Consider the following 15,391-nt stretch of genomic DNA (forward strand, 5'->3'; position numbering starts at 1 on the left):
CGCCCTCTCGCCACTCACCTCTCTATACACCACCCTATATACCCGTACTTTCCTCCTGTGTGGGCTGGATTCGTAAGGTGATCGACTTCCTAGTGGAAAGCACCACGCAAAGTCGTAACTAATGGCGATAGCTGCCGCACTAACTTTAAACCATGCGACGGATCTATTCGCGAACACTCTCGTAATGCATTGCCTCTCTTTAATGCACTCTCCCGCGGTAATAACGTGATTTACGACGCGGTGCATTCGCGATAAAAAAAAGAGGGAGAGAAAAGTAAAAAAGGAAAAAGGAGAACGCGCGAGAGGACGACGCGTGCGCCGTGCATAAACACGAGCGAGAAGTATTATCGTGTCTTATACGAATTTGCGATTACTCTGTGCTCGAGCGCGCGCCGCCCGACGCAAATTGAGATTTAAGCGTGCGCCGCGCGCCGATAAAACCGGCCAACATCGTAATCAAGCCGTAAACAACAGGTGCTCAACGCGATAATAATTAATAGCCAATGACTAATGGTCGCGTTATACGTTTGGGAATTATTCACCTCATTGGAAGCCTATTCCTATATAATTATGCGTTACGATAATAGGTTAAACAAGAATTCACCTAATAGCCGATGTATATTTCAGCAACGAGAAGTCGGGGGGGAAGGGGAGGTTGCTGTTACATAATTACGCACTCGCGTTAGACGCGTACAACGCGTCAGAAGGTACGGTAAAAGGCATGCAGCGTGGGCGCAGCTGTTCGCTGTTAATTAGCGAAATAAAATTCACGTGTTTACTTCGAAAACCGCGCGTCGAAGGGCCGCGCGCGCGGCTACATTCAATATCCGCAATTTGATAAAATTTCGCGCCAGCACCGACCCACACATACATGAATAACAAATTCGGAAATTCCTTTTTGCGAAATCGTTGAATATAAAATGACGCGATCGAGGATTATTATTATCGCCAGAAGAGCTGTCATTAACGGTGAGATTTCCCGACGTTATTCTAACCACCGCAGAGAGTTTTCCCTCTCTTTCTCACCACTCCCTTTTTTCCCTTCACCAGAGTTTATAAAATAGCCTGTAAAGGTGATTACGAAGCCTGACCCAAGCACGTTAAATTACTTTCGGTAACGTTAACCGCGCCAGAGCTCGATGCTACGAGGAAGATAGCGCTTATAGGGGCTCCCTCAAAACATGGCGTGGGGAGGGAGGGGGAGAGAGGGGTTTTCCTCGCACCTGTCGAGCTTCCCACAATTCTGCTCGGTGCTTTGCTCGTTTACGGGCATCTCGAGGAGATATGGAGAGAGAGGGAGAGAGAGAGAAAGAGAGAAAAAAGAGCTCTTTACATCGAGGAATCGCCGGGTCCACTTAATACGATTAGAACATCCGGGTATCATCACGGCCTGTTTGATTCGCCTTTTTACCCGACGAGTCGTAATGTCTTCTTTTTACTCCGCCTCCTCCGCTCTTCTTGTTCCTTCGATTCCATCCATCGTTGGTACGAGCCACTCGCCTGTTCCTGCCGCTAATGGCTAACCGCATGTGTTTTTGGACACGGTTGAACTTCGCTTCTTAATTCTTCATGAATTTGTCTCTCATCGGAAGAAACTTCTTTCGACGTCGCGAATTGTCGCGTGTTTTTACGTCGTTGCACCGAGCTTAGCTCCGGACTCGATCCATTCTGGCGTTACCCCTTTTTTTTTGTTGCAATCTCCAATTTCAATGAAAAATGCTGATGCCGATATATATTTTCACCTAAGCGCCACGTAATTATTTCAAACAGATAATATATTGTGATTTGTATCGGCAAGAATATCGTATTAATTAGCGCACAATTACCGTCTATGATTAATAATTAGATAACGCGATAAATTGTGTGCATCGAGTCGTTATATGGACTACCCATATCCTATACCCCGTATAAGGGAACGGAGGTTGTATCGTTTCGCATGTAATTAAACTATACACAATTACCAAGTATTGTATTAGAATAGATAGCGTTCAGCATAGAATTTCGATTACATCTCATTATATCATTACACTTTGATCGAAAATTCATTAGCTGTTAATATTGATATTTAAAAAAAGTTAGTAGACTATATCACATTAGCTGAAGAATTTTGAAACCAACGCGTGTCCTGTGCGCGTGAAAGACGCGATAAATGTGCAAGAGATCGCGCATTTTTTTTAATGAAATGTAATATGCATTTAATATACTAAAATATGCATGATATGCATTAGTTATAGTATCCATTAAACTACTAATATGCATTAAATGTACAAATATGTTGAATATATGCGTGTTACAAATTGCGGAAAGATAGTAGAGCTGTAGGTACATGGCGACAACGCTTGCGATGCGCTTAGAACGTTACGTAATCTCATCAAGGGAACGGTAGCGCGCGTTAATCGTGCAGGCAAAAAGATAAACGTTATTTTTCTGCTCAACAGCGCATATCTTGATACCGCCTTAATATTAATTATCGTATAGTGATAGAGTTAATTATATAGCGGGGGAATTATTCAAAGCGCCGCTAATAAATGGAGGATCGGATTATCAATTATGCTTTCGTGCCCACGCAATCGTTTTAACAATGTTCTAATAATAGTCTCATTGCTGCCAAAAATTGCCTAGTAATTATTTTTAAAGATATTATAGCCACGCTAAAAGAGAGACTAATCCGGAAAAGACGCGCGACTAACGTAATTAAAAGAGGTAGGAAATTGTAATTAAAAGATGTAATTAAAGCAGACAACGGACGAGAGACATTTCCTTTGAACGAGATAGCGAGCACATTTGCTGTATCTCTGGATTTCTTTAGGATTGCGTCTTTCCATAATTCTCTTTTCGAAAATGAGCCTCGTAATCTTCTGATTAACGAGATTGAACTCGAAAGTAATAAATCAACAATGAAAGAAAATAAGAGAAAGAGATAAAGCAAGAGAAAGAGAGAGAGAGAACTTAATATTCTCTTGTTCCGCGAAACAAAACCGCATGACATTTCGCTTCAGTTGCAACGGAAAGGAAGAAAGCAAAGAGAGACAGACCGAGTTAAACGACACCACATCTTAAAACGCGTTTCCGCTTTTAAGAGACACGCCGCTGTCTAAGGATCTTCGCCATTGAAGATAATGAAATTAGTTCGGCGTGGAAAGACGTCGCACCGCTGTCGGACGTACGTTCTTAATTTCTGCGCCGAGGTTCTATTCAACCATTCTTTCGACATAATTCGGTCGGAAATACCTGTCCTAATCGAATCGGTTCTCGGGTGAAATTCAACGAGATTGCGGGAAAGAGAAGAAACGTTAAACAGGAATAAGGTTAAATCTAATTTAATCAAACGTTTTCTGCAAATGCGAGCACATGATTTTCGTAACGATACCTTGCGGATCGAGGGAGAATCTTCATCAAAATAATTTACTTTTACGTACACGTATGAAAAAAGCAAATACGCTGACAAATAATCCTGTTACACGGCTCGACTTTATTTCTCGTTATCAAATGTTATATTCAATATTCCATAACTTTACGTCTATCAAAACTATTTTTTTTTTATCACTCGACCCGCGGAACCACCTGTCAAAGCGCGATCTCATCATTAAATTGTGTGTATACGTCACGTCGAGATTTATGAGCGACGTAAACGGGGCATTCCGCACGTGCGAGCCCGATAATTAACGGCGAATGCGGGAACAACGCTACACACTATAATCCAGTGCCGATATCGCGAAAAGAACCTGATAATAAAATAAGTTATGGGCTGTACGTGGCGCGGAAATGATAGCTCTTCAGGAATTTCATATGTTCCCCATGGGTGCCGTGCTGAAAATAAGAACCATTCGCACTGGTTCAGATTGCCCCGGAGTTTAATATGGGCGTTCCTTGGCACAAAGGGTTCCCCGTACAATGACTGAGAAAAAGAACCCGAGAGAGGAGAAAAGTGGAGCGCGAAATAGAAATCTCAAGGAAGTGCTGATATAGCTGCAGCGCGAACACCACGTTACATGCGGTCGAGTACCTTTACATTTAGAATTTTAAACGTCGTCCGATCCGTTTATTATCGCAGGTCACTCCCGAAACTCCGGCGGATTAACTGTGTTACAATTGGAATATTATGTCTATGTTGCGCACAATGTCATTGTGGAATAGGTAGGAGATCCTACCCTCCGGGTATGGTATATTCGATTAAACCTAAATAAGCTTTAGGATCGATACTCGGCCATGCAAGTATAGAATATATATACGCGAAATCCACCATGATACCAAGAGATATCATAATTGAGAATTTCCCTGCGACCGGCGGCTAATTTCGAATGAAAAATTTACCATGCTATTTTATTAGTGTCGTAAAGTAAAACTTAATGAATACAAATAATGCCTTTCGGACGCTGAAAAATGAGTTACTGTTTCCACGAAAAATCTCTAGATATAATATTTGAAACAAAGGGAACGGCGAAACGAGAGAGAGAAAGAGAGACGGAGAAATGTAAAACACGAAATGCTGTTTAACCTGAATTTAGTCTGAAATTAATCAGTCTTTAGGGACACGAAAGACAGAAATGCGCCAAGACAATTTAAATTATTTGTTTTGTTCGCTCACATATTGCGATATCAATTATTCTGCTACCTACCGCTGCGCACTTACTGCATTTTTGCAGAGTCGAAGTGTAATCTATCAAAGCTCCATTCAACTGTCCAAAATAAAGTTCCAGATCTAATTTTCGTTTAAGATAAATCTAATGCAAATTGTCTGAGGAGCACAGCTCGTGCTGTTATCGCGTATACGTTTTGCTTACGTGGCAAGTCATCTTAAATCAGGCCCTCGAGATAACGTCCTTATTTACGATCTCTGAGAGGGGAAAAGAAAAAAAAATTTTTCATTCGCTCCGTCCGTCCGCGTACGACAGGGGAGGGCTACCGCGTCTGGCACCGCGAAGATTCGTCGCCTTGATGTCGGCGAGGTAATTTTTAGTTGTCCGTATTGCGGCTAACTTGCAAAACTCGCCGGGAGATAACTAGATCCTATTTTAGCGCGCAACATAATGGAATCGTATAAATGGCAGTTAAACGTATTGTCGCGTAAGACCGCGGCTACGTTCCGACGTAAGCCAGGCGTCGCCTTCTCGCATGTAAAGTAACGTGTCGCGAGCTCGTACAAGATAACGTATGTACATCCCTCCAGGGACATTAATAAGGTCCGTGATAAGGAATACGTAACACGGGGGGGGCGGAGCGTTTGAATAAATGCCGTGCCATTTTCGAACGGACTGTAAAATCCAATGTGACACACTCTTCCGAGTCCCCCCGACGATATACGCGGAAACGACGATCCCGACGATGTGGACATACAATGATGGTCGATCGTTAAAAATTGGGCAAAAATTCTCGAGTCTTTCGTCTAATTCGCGTGATTATTACGCGAATTCGCTCGGAACGCGAATCACCGTGGTATTATTATCTAGAAGAAAGAGGAAGATAATCGCCGGTTGATCGCTGAGGCGTAAACGAAGATATCTTTATCGTTCCTCTTACTTCATCGAGTTCAACTAAGTGCCCCGCAAGCTGGTTTTCATTGAGCTCTTTCTCGCTGCCCCGGCAAGTAATGCAGTTTTCGCGGGGGAGAATTAGCTCTGTACTCGGACGTACACGTTTCTGAAACCCGCGCGCAGTCGCGTGGGCACTTACGTCCATCTGGAACGTTACACCGTGCACGGGGTACATCTAGGTCGCGCTATACGATTTCTTTCTAGATTACCCACGCATATAGGTTACACGCGATAAGTGCCCGGTACGTCGGATACACGCTCGTAAATCACTATAAGCGCGTACGATAACGCGAACCAAGACGAAAGAAAGCCGAGTCACTTCTTGAGAAATGGAAATACACGCCGGGCTTTTAAACGGACGGGAATCCTGAAACGAGCAGATGTAATCCGTTTATTATCGATAAAGACACGCGTGACGCGAAACGTTTTGCGCGGTGTCTCGAAATTAAATATATTGTTGCATGCACACACACGCGCGACAGACTAATTTGTTTGCTTGTCCTACATAAATGTGACTCTGCACGGCTGTACCACCGCACAAACTCTATTTGACAAATATTATTGACATTGCGAAATTTCTTCATTATGCATACAATCACATTATATCCGGTTACATAGTTCAAAACATATTCCGCGATACACGTTATTCCTGATAATAAGATCTCGTATCTGTCATTAATCGATATGTGCGCGTGTAGCGTGCGCGTTCATTAATGCATCAAAATTATTAACGGCAATAACGTTGATCGCGGATACATTTTCCGTCGACGTGATTCATAGTAATCGGTTTACGTATACGGTCCCGTATACAAAACAATTATTTAAACACGGCGAATTAAAAATCGTAATTCCGCGCCGCGTTTGTACGTCCGAACGTGCGAATTTCTTCAACGGTATACCCGCCGCCCTCTCGGAGAGAAGGAAAGAGGGAGACAGAGAGAGATTCGATATTTCTCGTTACTCCAAAGCTATTTCCTTATCTCAATTTTTCCGCAAACCTAATTCCATCGGGTGCAGCTTTCCCGAGGAAACCATCGTGATGGAACGACCTGAAAATGTATGTTAGGTCCGGACGGAGTGTATCGCGTGTCGCAACACCAACCGCTACGTGTTTTCACATCGGAACGATCAAATAGCGGTACCGCGACGTGGATAGGGATGTTCGCGTCAAAGACACGTTCTTCCGGAAAATCACGATGTCGGCGCAGCTGTCAGGGCAAAACCGTGTGGCAGCGTTTAAATGTCAGGCCATCCTTAGCCCGCAAGTTTGACGATGGGTGTCGTCAGAAACGGTGGGATCGCGACAAAATCGTGACAGGCGCCAAAAAATTTACAAACGAAACACATAAAGACGTTTATATAGTTTATTAATGACAGTTAGCATCGGGATTCACGCAAGTTATTTGAGTCATAAGTAAAATTTCAAAATATGACAATCACAAAAATCAAATTATCAGACAAGTATAGCAAATTTTATATATAAATTCCTGCAAACATCAGTTGTGCTACAAGTGAAATAACAGGCAACGTTTCTCAGAGTTTTATATATTCACGTTTGATTTAAGGATAGGAAATGTTCCTCAACAGTAGCTTTGTGCTTGAAATGTGGCAAAGTCAAACTTTCCGAATTTCACTGTCGTTTATTTCGCGTAACGGAGTAAATATCTGGCTTCCCATGCAAAAAGAGTAAAGCGAGAAAATTGAAGATCCCGCGCGAAGTTGCGAACTTTCGAAATATCTAGCATAATCCCAGAGGGTACCCGCACCTGTTATCGGGAACGAGAAGTCCATGTGCTTCGAAATGCCGGTTCAAGACATTTTAGCGAAGGTTGGCTTGTTACACGGGATAGCTACCTCGCACTTGATAATTTCGCGAAGAATTATTGCGATAGTAATAACGGAAATCTAGAAACTGTGTCAGGTGTCATTCATTTTGGAGTAAATGCACCGGGGAATCAGACATGAGAGCTCAAAACTTTTTAAAATTTTATGAACTACATTTTAAAATTATAAATGTTATGTTACTCTGCGCAAAATAAATTCGGCACATTTACGAAACTATATGGCAGGGAATTTAAATTCTCGTGAAAGTGCATCGCTGCTCTCTTCGAATGGTGAACCGAAAAATGCGTTAGCAGCATGTACGATAAACGATAAATATCCTCGGGCTTCACCTGGCTATACGAAAGATCGAGGTTTGCGCTTTTCCGTCAACCGAAACTAACGTTTTTACAAGTGCCGTTACAATTGGCTATTATATACAGTTCAACAAAAAGTGACTCTTTCGAAAAAGACTATATCTTTTTCTATAATTTTTTTAACTATAAATTTTTGAACTGAAAACAATACCGGTTTTTGAAATTGTTTCCATTGTATTTATATTCAAAAATTTGCAATTAAAGGTACCAAAAAAAACGATTTTATCGTATTATAATTATAATAATATGTGATATGTAAAATTTAAGAAATATTCGGATTAATGCAAAAATTATATGATACATGAATACAAATTCAATATCAAAATTGGGTCGTAAAATTAGCATAACGAATAAAAGTTAAATCACGTTTGAATTTTAACAATCATAATAAAGATTTTACTGTAATAGACGCCACATTTAACAATAAATATCTCATTAAACGTACACTGAGAATAAAACGTTGTTAATTATTTAACTAAATTTTTAAACTTGATTAAATGTCTTCAATTCAACCATTTATATATTTCAGTCAAACATATAAATAGTTAAATTGAAGTTCAAGTATTTCATGTATTTAAGTTAAATGCATAAATACTTGAATTGAAGAAATTTAATCAAGTTAAAAAATTCTGTCAAATTAACAACATTTTTTTCTCAGTGTAACTAACACAAAAAAATCTTTTTGAAGGTTAAAAGACCTAACAAAACGTACGTAGTTATGATTGTAATAAAACTTTTTCAGCGCGTACTGTTATGATATAGCAAGATAGACGTAAAAATAGTCTTTATTGTAACTTTAATTATATATTTTTCAAAATTAACGTGAAACAGTTTAAAAACCAGATTCGCATTTAACATCCAAAAAACATATAAAAAACGTTTGGTCTTGTTCTAGTTTTCTGTTAAACTGTGTTACTAGCCCATCTGTCCATGAATTTCAACAAACGCATTCCGCGTTTTGCGAGGCGCAGCCATTTTTGGAAACGCGATGTCGAAGAGCTTTAACGCGATTTAACGAAACACACAAATCGATAGCGCGGTTACTTCACCGTGAATCATTGAAAGCATTGTTTATTAATTACGCATGACTGTGTGGACGCAGATAACGCCGGCTATTATACATGTGGAAGACTCGGATTTCAATGAAATTGCAACAATACGAAGGAGAATACGCGAATTCAGAAATAATACAATGTGCAACGTGCATTATGATTTGAGTAACTCATTTAGTGTCAACATATGAAACTGTACGCGTGATACACGTGATTCATTATATACGCGTGCGCTGCAATCATTATTTCAGCAAAATAAGCTTCTAATGTATGCGCATTTATTTTCATTCTAAATATTAATAACCATCGCGAGTGTAATTTCGCTTATTTATGATCCTAAACGCGATTGTTACATTTGTAAATGATCCGTACAAGTCTCAGCGTTCGCATCTTCTTTTGCGGAGATTCGTGCCGAGTCGTATGTCTTGCCCTTTGAAAATCCCAAAGGAACGTCGCATCACGTTCTGAAAGAATCTCGACGATGCGACTGCTGAACCCTTCGATCCCTACGGGTCCATCGTCAATATTTCATCGTAACAATCATAAAAACTGAGACTAGACCGACACGTGAGGAACAATAAAATAAACGTATAAAATACACCTATAACATGTATAATGATTTATTCTCGCTGACGTAGAAATAGAAGTAATACGTATCTCAATACAATCTCGTTTTGGATTAAAAGAGCCCTCTTTAAATCTTTTGTAAACAGCATGAAACGTTTCGTATTGTACGGGGAGGATGAGGGGAGGGGGAGGGGGCGTAACGTAATTCGTCAAACATTCAATTTTCAAGGGCTAACGATACCCGGAAGATATCGTTGCAGCCGAGATCTTAGTCTCAGACGTTAAATTGAAGACTACAGTCCTCTTCGTTTCTACAATGCGAGTGCGTAAAACGGTCGATGAACCTTGTAATTTGGTAGACGGCTCGGGTAAAATGCGAGACGTTACGGAATGATCTTCGTTTTGAAGGAATTTACGTTTAAGACGTTCCCGTGCGCGCGCGGACCCGCTCGCTCGCTCGCTTGCCCGCCCGTTCTTTCGCCCCCGTTTTCTCTTTCTTAGGCAAACGGTATTCTCGACGATTGACTAAAAACTGATTTGCATTTAAATTACAGAACGCCTACCTATGCAGTTTCTCACGGTGAATGAGGGTTTTAATTTATCTGTACTCTCAATCCATTTCAAGATCCTCTCCTTTTACCTTTGAATATAATCTTATCATCGCGAGGTACCCGGGAATCCGCTCGGAATGCTCGTTTTAATATTCATGATTTATTGTCGGTGACTTCGTGGATTCGCAAGAAATGAATTCGAATGCGCACGGTTTGAACTTCGACCGGGGTACCGACGGGCGCGCTTGCTCGTCCTAATGGATTTATAGCGGGGGGGGGAGGGGGGAGACTCGCGACAAAAATTGCGAGAACGAGAAAAAGTCGGAGGATACACGCAAATAACGCGCCGGCCTCGAAAACCTTTAAGCGCCACGTATTCTTCGCGTGAAACGCGATGGGATACAAAGTCCCATTTAAGTGACGTTTCGAATATTCCACAGTCAGGATTCGAAATGCGCTATCCCCCGTTACGCCGTATAGGAAAAGACGTTTCCCTGCGTAAACACGTGACACGCTCGGGGAGAAACCTCGACGAAGCGCAGGTGTGAACGTGAAATGCATACACCTGCATATACCCGGGCCGCGCATACTCGAACCTACACCACGCGAGCACATCCACACCCACACTCGCGCACGTTAGTTATTGCAGGTACACGCGAATACTGTCGGCCAGAACAATGGATGGAGCGGCCCGCGCGATATCCGCACGCCATAGACTACGAGGGGGGGGGGGGGACGACGACAAAGAGCGGCTTTTCGGGTATAAAGGATACCTGGGAAGGGCCCCAGGAGGATCGCGTACGTAAATCATCGTTATAGGAGCAAAGCGCGCGAAGACTTAAGCCTGACGAGATCTCACAATTAGAAAGCACGAACGCAGAATTTTGACGTCGGAAGTTGTTACGCCGCGCGGGATTAGTGTAATTTAGATGATACAATAATCATCCGTTATCGCGCGCGCGCGCCCGTACCTAACGAGACGCCTACGCCGTCGCCGCCGCCGCTGCTGTTGCTGGCTGCCGCAGCAGATATTTCTGGCGAAAATATATCGGCGTCATTACGCAACATTACGTCCCGCAAATACCGTGTCGTTATTTATTCGCTGGCGATATATTAGTTTTACTCAATTTAGCAAGATTAGAATCCCAACGTCCTTGAATCTCGCGCGCGCGGCGGGAGCGGAGCGCCGCGCGGAGCTTGACAAAGAATCCCGCTTTCAGTTCTATGGGCATCGTCACGTCGCGCGAAACAATCGACTTTTTGCGAACGCAAAAAATTACGTACAAAGCGGAACTATTAAAAAGGAAAAAAAAAAACAATTCGCTCGCGCAACGACTTCGCCGCACAGTCGGGACATTTTGCAAACAGCGCTGTGGAAACTCGGTTTTTAGACGGTGCCCGATTCAATCGGTTCGAAAGGAACGAAATTGAAAACAGAGTTTGTAATATCCCATTTAGCCTTAACGGGAATTTTTCGTGAATGCTAATCGATACTGCGACTACAGTCAGCTACTGACGATCACGCAATTGCCCTAATGCGCCTCTCGGAATTCTCGTACTTCCCTTAATCTGAAAGCTACGTCAAAAGAAATGCATACGTCGCATGAATACGTACTATTAATCTCGCGTTTTAACAAGCGGCTGCATCTTTGTCTTTAGATAAATTGCAGAGATAGTTAATAGTAGCGATGTAAGCAAAGATTTCCCACCTGCGTTAACGATTTATACTCGTCGTTGGTGTACGTACGTATGTATATGTATGTAATATGTATACATACCCCACACATATGTAAGTATATAGTTACACGAGGTAAGGGATATATCTTGCTGAGAATTATAGGTGCAACCTGCGAGTTAAGACGCTTCAGCAAAGAAGTCGTTGAAACCTTTCCGGTAAAAAGAGAATCGTGACTTCCACAGCGGAACGTGTTTACGGCGTCGGGAAATGAATGGCATAAACGTCATACGATACGGCACCGAGACCCATAAAGTCAGATTATCACAGGAATTTTACGACTCGCGAGTAATGCCCTGGTTATGCCGAGCGAACGTTAAAACCCAATGCATAATCTTGTTAATTGAAACGAAATTACGCGGCTGCCTTCGGGCAGATTATACGCCGCAAAGATGCGTAGACGGCCGGGTGAGTTCGTCGCCGTGCCATTATATTTGCAAATTTTTCAATCTCCGAAATGAAGAGGCCGCCGCCGCTCCACGGCCGCGAAATGAAACGATCAAACGGCAGCGCCGGGTCGTAAGACGAATGCGAATCACGTACCGATTTGGCATGTTAATTCCAATGAGTGAACCTTCCCGATAATATTGCTATCCCTTCTCCCCCTCCCCCCGCAATTCCCGCGATCAATCACTTTCGGGAATGACATCAAACGCAACATGGCAATGAAGTTACGTAACAATTATCGAGATTGGTATTGATCGTATGCTAATAATCGACGAGGAATCAAATTACAGCTATCATATCTGAGAAGGACCTGTCGCCGTCCTCTTTTGCAATAAAATATCGTTCAATATAAATATTGGATAGAATAACATTATTAATATTTTCATATGTAAACGATTAAACGTTGTTTTCTCAAAAAATATTAAAAATACATTTAATTACTAGCGTGGAATAGTTAATATAGGAAGAGCACTGTGGAATATATTGCGCGTAGTTTCCTACAAATAACATTTATAACGACTGATTCATCTCATCGTTTAAGGGCTAATTTGTGCCGTAATTGAATAATCAAACGTTCAATAAGATTATCGATACCAAAGAGGAGAGGGAGAGAAGGAGAGAGAGAGAGAGAGAAGCGCAATCAATAAACGCGAAACTGAAAAGCTTATTATAACGAAAATGTACTTATACAGAAACTGTCAGAGAAAATTAGGGTGGGAAGTGGCTCGGACGGTTGGCCGCACCAAAGCCTTCCCTGGACCACTTGCGCGAAACTTTAATCGTTACTCCGTCCTTCGAAAGGACGTCAGAATTAAATGCGAGAACGGAATCCTTATGATTAATTCAACACATTATCTTCGAGAACCGCGGGAAGAAATTTAAATAAAGAAACAGTTTCGCTTACACGGTTCCTCACTTAGACTTCCTCATTGACGGCGTTTAAAACGACTTTCCTTGAATTTCATAGATTTTTAGAAAATTTGTTGAACTGATTAACGCTGCTCAGTAACGTGCAACTAACATCGGTACTACATAAACGTACAAATTGTACAAAAAATGTTTTCATAAAAAGCTCATCATTCTTCAGAAAATGGCATTTAAACGAAAATGTCACAAAAAATACCATTTATATTTATTAATAAATATTCAATCCTTATTTTTTTATTTTTTTTTTGTGCTATTGGAATAAAAATTTCCACTTTTAAAAAATCAATGTAAATTGATTAATTCGTTTATAAATAAACAGGGAAAAAAGCTACATAGAAAAATAGATGGTTTATTAAGAATACTGTCGAGCTGCCTCATCGGAAATGATCGCCTGTATTATTAGCGATTCGCCAGGAATACGATTTATTCGTGTCATAACGGATTATGTTCGTATCAGTAAATATTACGAGCGAACGGCGGCCGACCGCGATCTGGAAGAGGCTGAGAGAGAGAGAGAGAACGAGAGTTGGCTGAAATTTTCGATTGGGGTTGGTTTGCTGCGTGGCGGCGGTCGACAGGTCGGTACTACTGGAAAACTGCCAGAGTCAAGCGTGGTGTACAGCACCGTCCAGATATTCACACGCGATCGTTTCGGGGTGACTAAACGCGAAGCAAGAGAGAGAGAGAGAGAGAGAGAGAGAGAGAGAGAGAGAGAGAGAGAGAGAGAGAGACACAGAGAGAGATAAAGGGAACCTATAACAACTACTCCCCGTCGCGACATCGAACGTCTCCCTCTGTGTTCTCACGTCCGCTACCCTTGCGCTTAAGATAAAGTAGGCTAAAGCTAGTAAACGTGAACTTCCCCCGGTTTCTCTGTTCGCAGGGAACTCCGCTTAAACTTCGGATCAATGCTCGCAGAAATTGCACGGGAGTTTAAACGGAGCGCCCGGGTCTTATCGGGAAATGACTTTCATTCCCGAAATGATCTGAACGCGAGCCTGACGCGGTTCAAATTTTCGATCGACCGTAGCTATATGTGCGTGCAACCCGTGGGAACAGCTTACTTTTCTTTTTTGGAGGGGGGGGTTATCTGGACGGGAAAGACTTGTAAATTTTGTTCCCGCCGCGCCGCGCTCGTTTCCCCGTTTGGCAGATACGAGAATGAAATTCCGCCGATTATGCAATACGATCGGGGATAGGCGCGTATTACATACGGTATTTATGGTGACTCGATTAGTAGCACTTCTTGTTAGCCAAAGACGATTACAATCGCCTGACATATTGCGGCCCTCCTACATACCCCGAGAGCAGCTATAGTTGCCTAACTGGAAATGACGTCGTAATAACTTGGAGCAATCCTCGAGTGCAGAGGCGCTTACTAGTTCACCGAACCGAATCATCCGCTATCTCGCCCGTACAAAAGGACCAAGGATGACATTTTCTCGCGACGCTGATTCGCGCGTAGCAGACGGTCGCCTTTGTCAATCTATGTGCTTGAGCAAATTTATTTTAAAAGGGGAAAGATAGAGGCGTGTTCTTCTCGCGTATAATATATTATACATTGAGGAATGAGAGTTAAACGCCGCTTAGTTTTACTTCGTTATTCGGCTCGAAGACGATCGTATTTATTATTCCGCATCTTACACCACCTCTTTCAATCGATTTTTTTTCTTTTATTCATTTTATTCCTCTTCTCCGCGTTGCCTCTGTTTTTTCCATCCTCCTTTCTCTCCCTCTCTCTCTCTCTCCTCCTTTCTCCCAGAATTTCTTTCACCGAGGCGAGGGAAGCGTGTGGAATCTTAACGCGTCCTCTGCCATCGGTACAGTTTAACTTTGGTAGCAGGCTGAATTCCTAACTAGCATAATCCGCGCTGTTGCGCCGAGCGCACCGGCCAATTAGTACAAGCTCAGCACGCGAAAATCCTCCGACGAAGAAAAAGTTGAGACGAGTTGTAAACGTTCAAATTAATAGCGCGACGTGCGCGCGTGTAATGAAGCGATTTCGCATTTTGTCAACGTTTCCATAATGAATGCACCCTGATTGAATGTACGTATCGTTATCACGCGGGAAAATAAATATATTATAAAATAATAATATATTACTCTCCCTTCGTTAAAACAAATAATCACGATGTAAATAATAACACTGGCGCAATTATCGAAATTATGTCCCTCCACCAAATTAATTACTAAGACGGATGTGATAAGTCTGTAATAACAATAATTCACGATTATTCACGTCGGCTGTAATAACGTGCAAGAAGATACGCTACCGCGCACTTCCTTTGGATCTCTTACTCTCCCTCTTACAGAAGTTATTTTACGCTGTGAGAAAACGACAAAATAAAGTAGCAATCACGAAAAAATATTTCACAGAGAG

The 15,391-nt window shown here is 42.0% G+C and overlaps 1 protein-coding gene and 1 long non-coding RNA gene across 9 annotated transcripts in view; one reads left to right on the forward strand and one right to left on the reverse strand.

Annotated features, from left to right (window-relative positions):
- The window catches only part of LOC105836922 (tyrosine-protein phosphatase 99A), a 282,921-nt gene that overhangs the window by 152,139 nt on the left and 115,391 nt on the right, over positions 1 to 15,391 (reverse strand). The window lies entirely within an intron of this gene.
- LOC118647166 overlaps positions 1 to 15,391 on the forward strand; it is a 30,911-nt gene that overhangs the window by 13,972 nt on the left and 1,548 nt on the right. The window lies entirely within an intron of this gene.

The sequence above is a fragment of the Monomorium pharaonis genome, chromosome 8, assembly GCF_013373865.1.
Source record: "Monomorium pharaonis isolate MP-MQ-018 chromosome 8, ASM1337386v2, whole genome shotgun sequence".
NCBI classification, from domain to species: domain Eukaryota; kingdom Metazoa; phylum Arthropoda; class Insecta; order Hymenoptera; family Formicidae; genus Monomorium; species Monomorium pharaonis.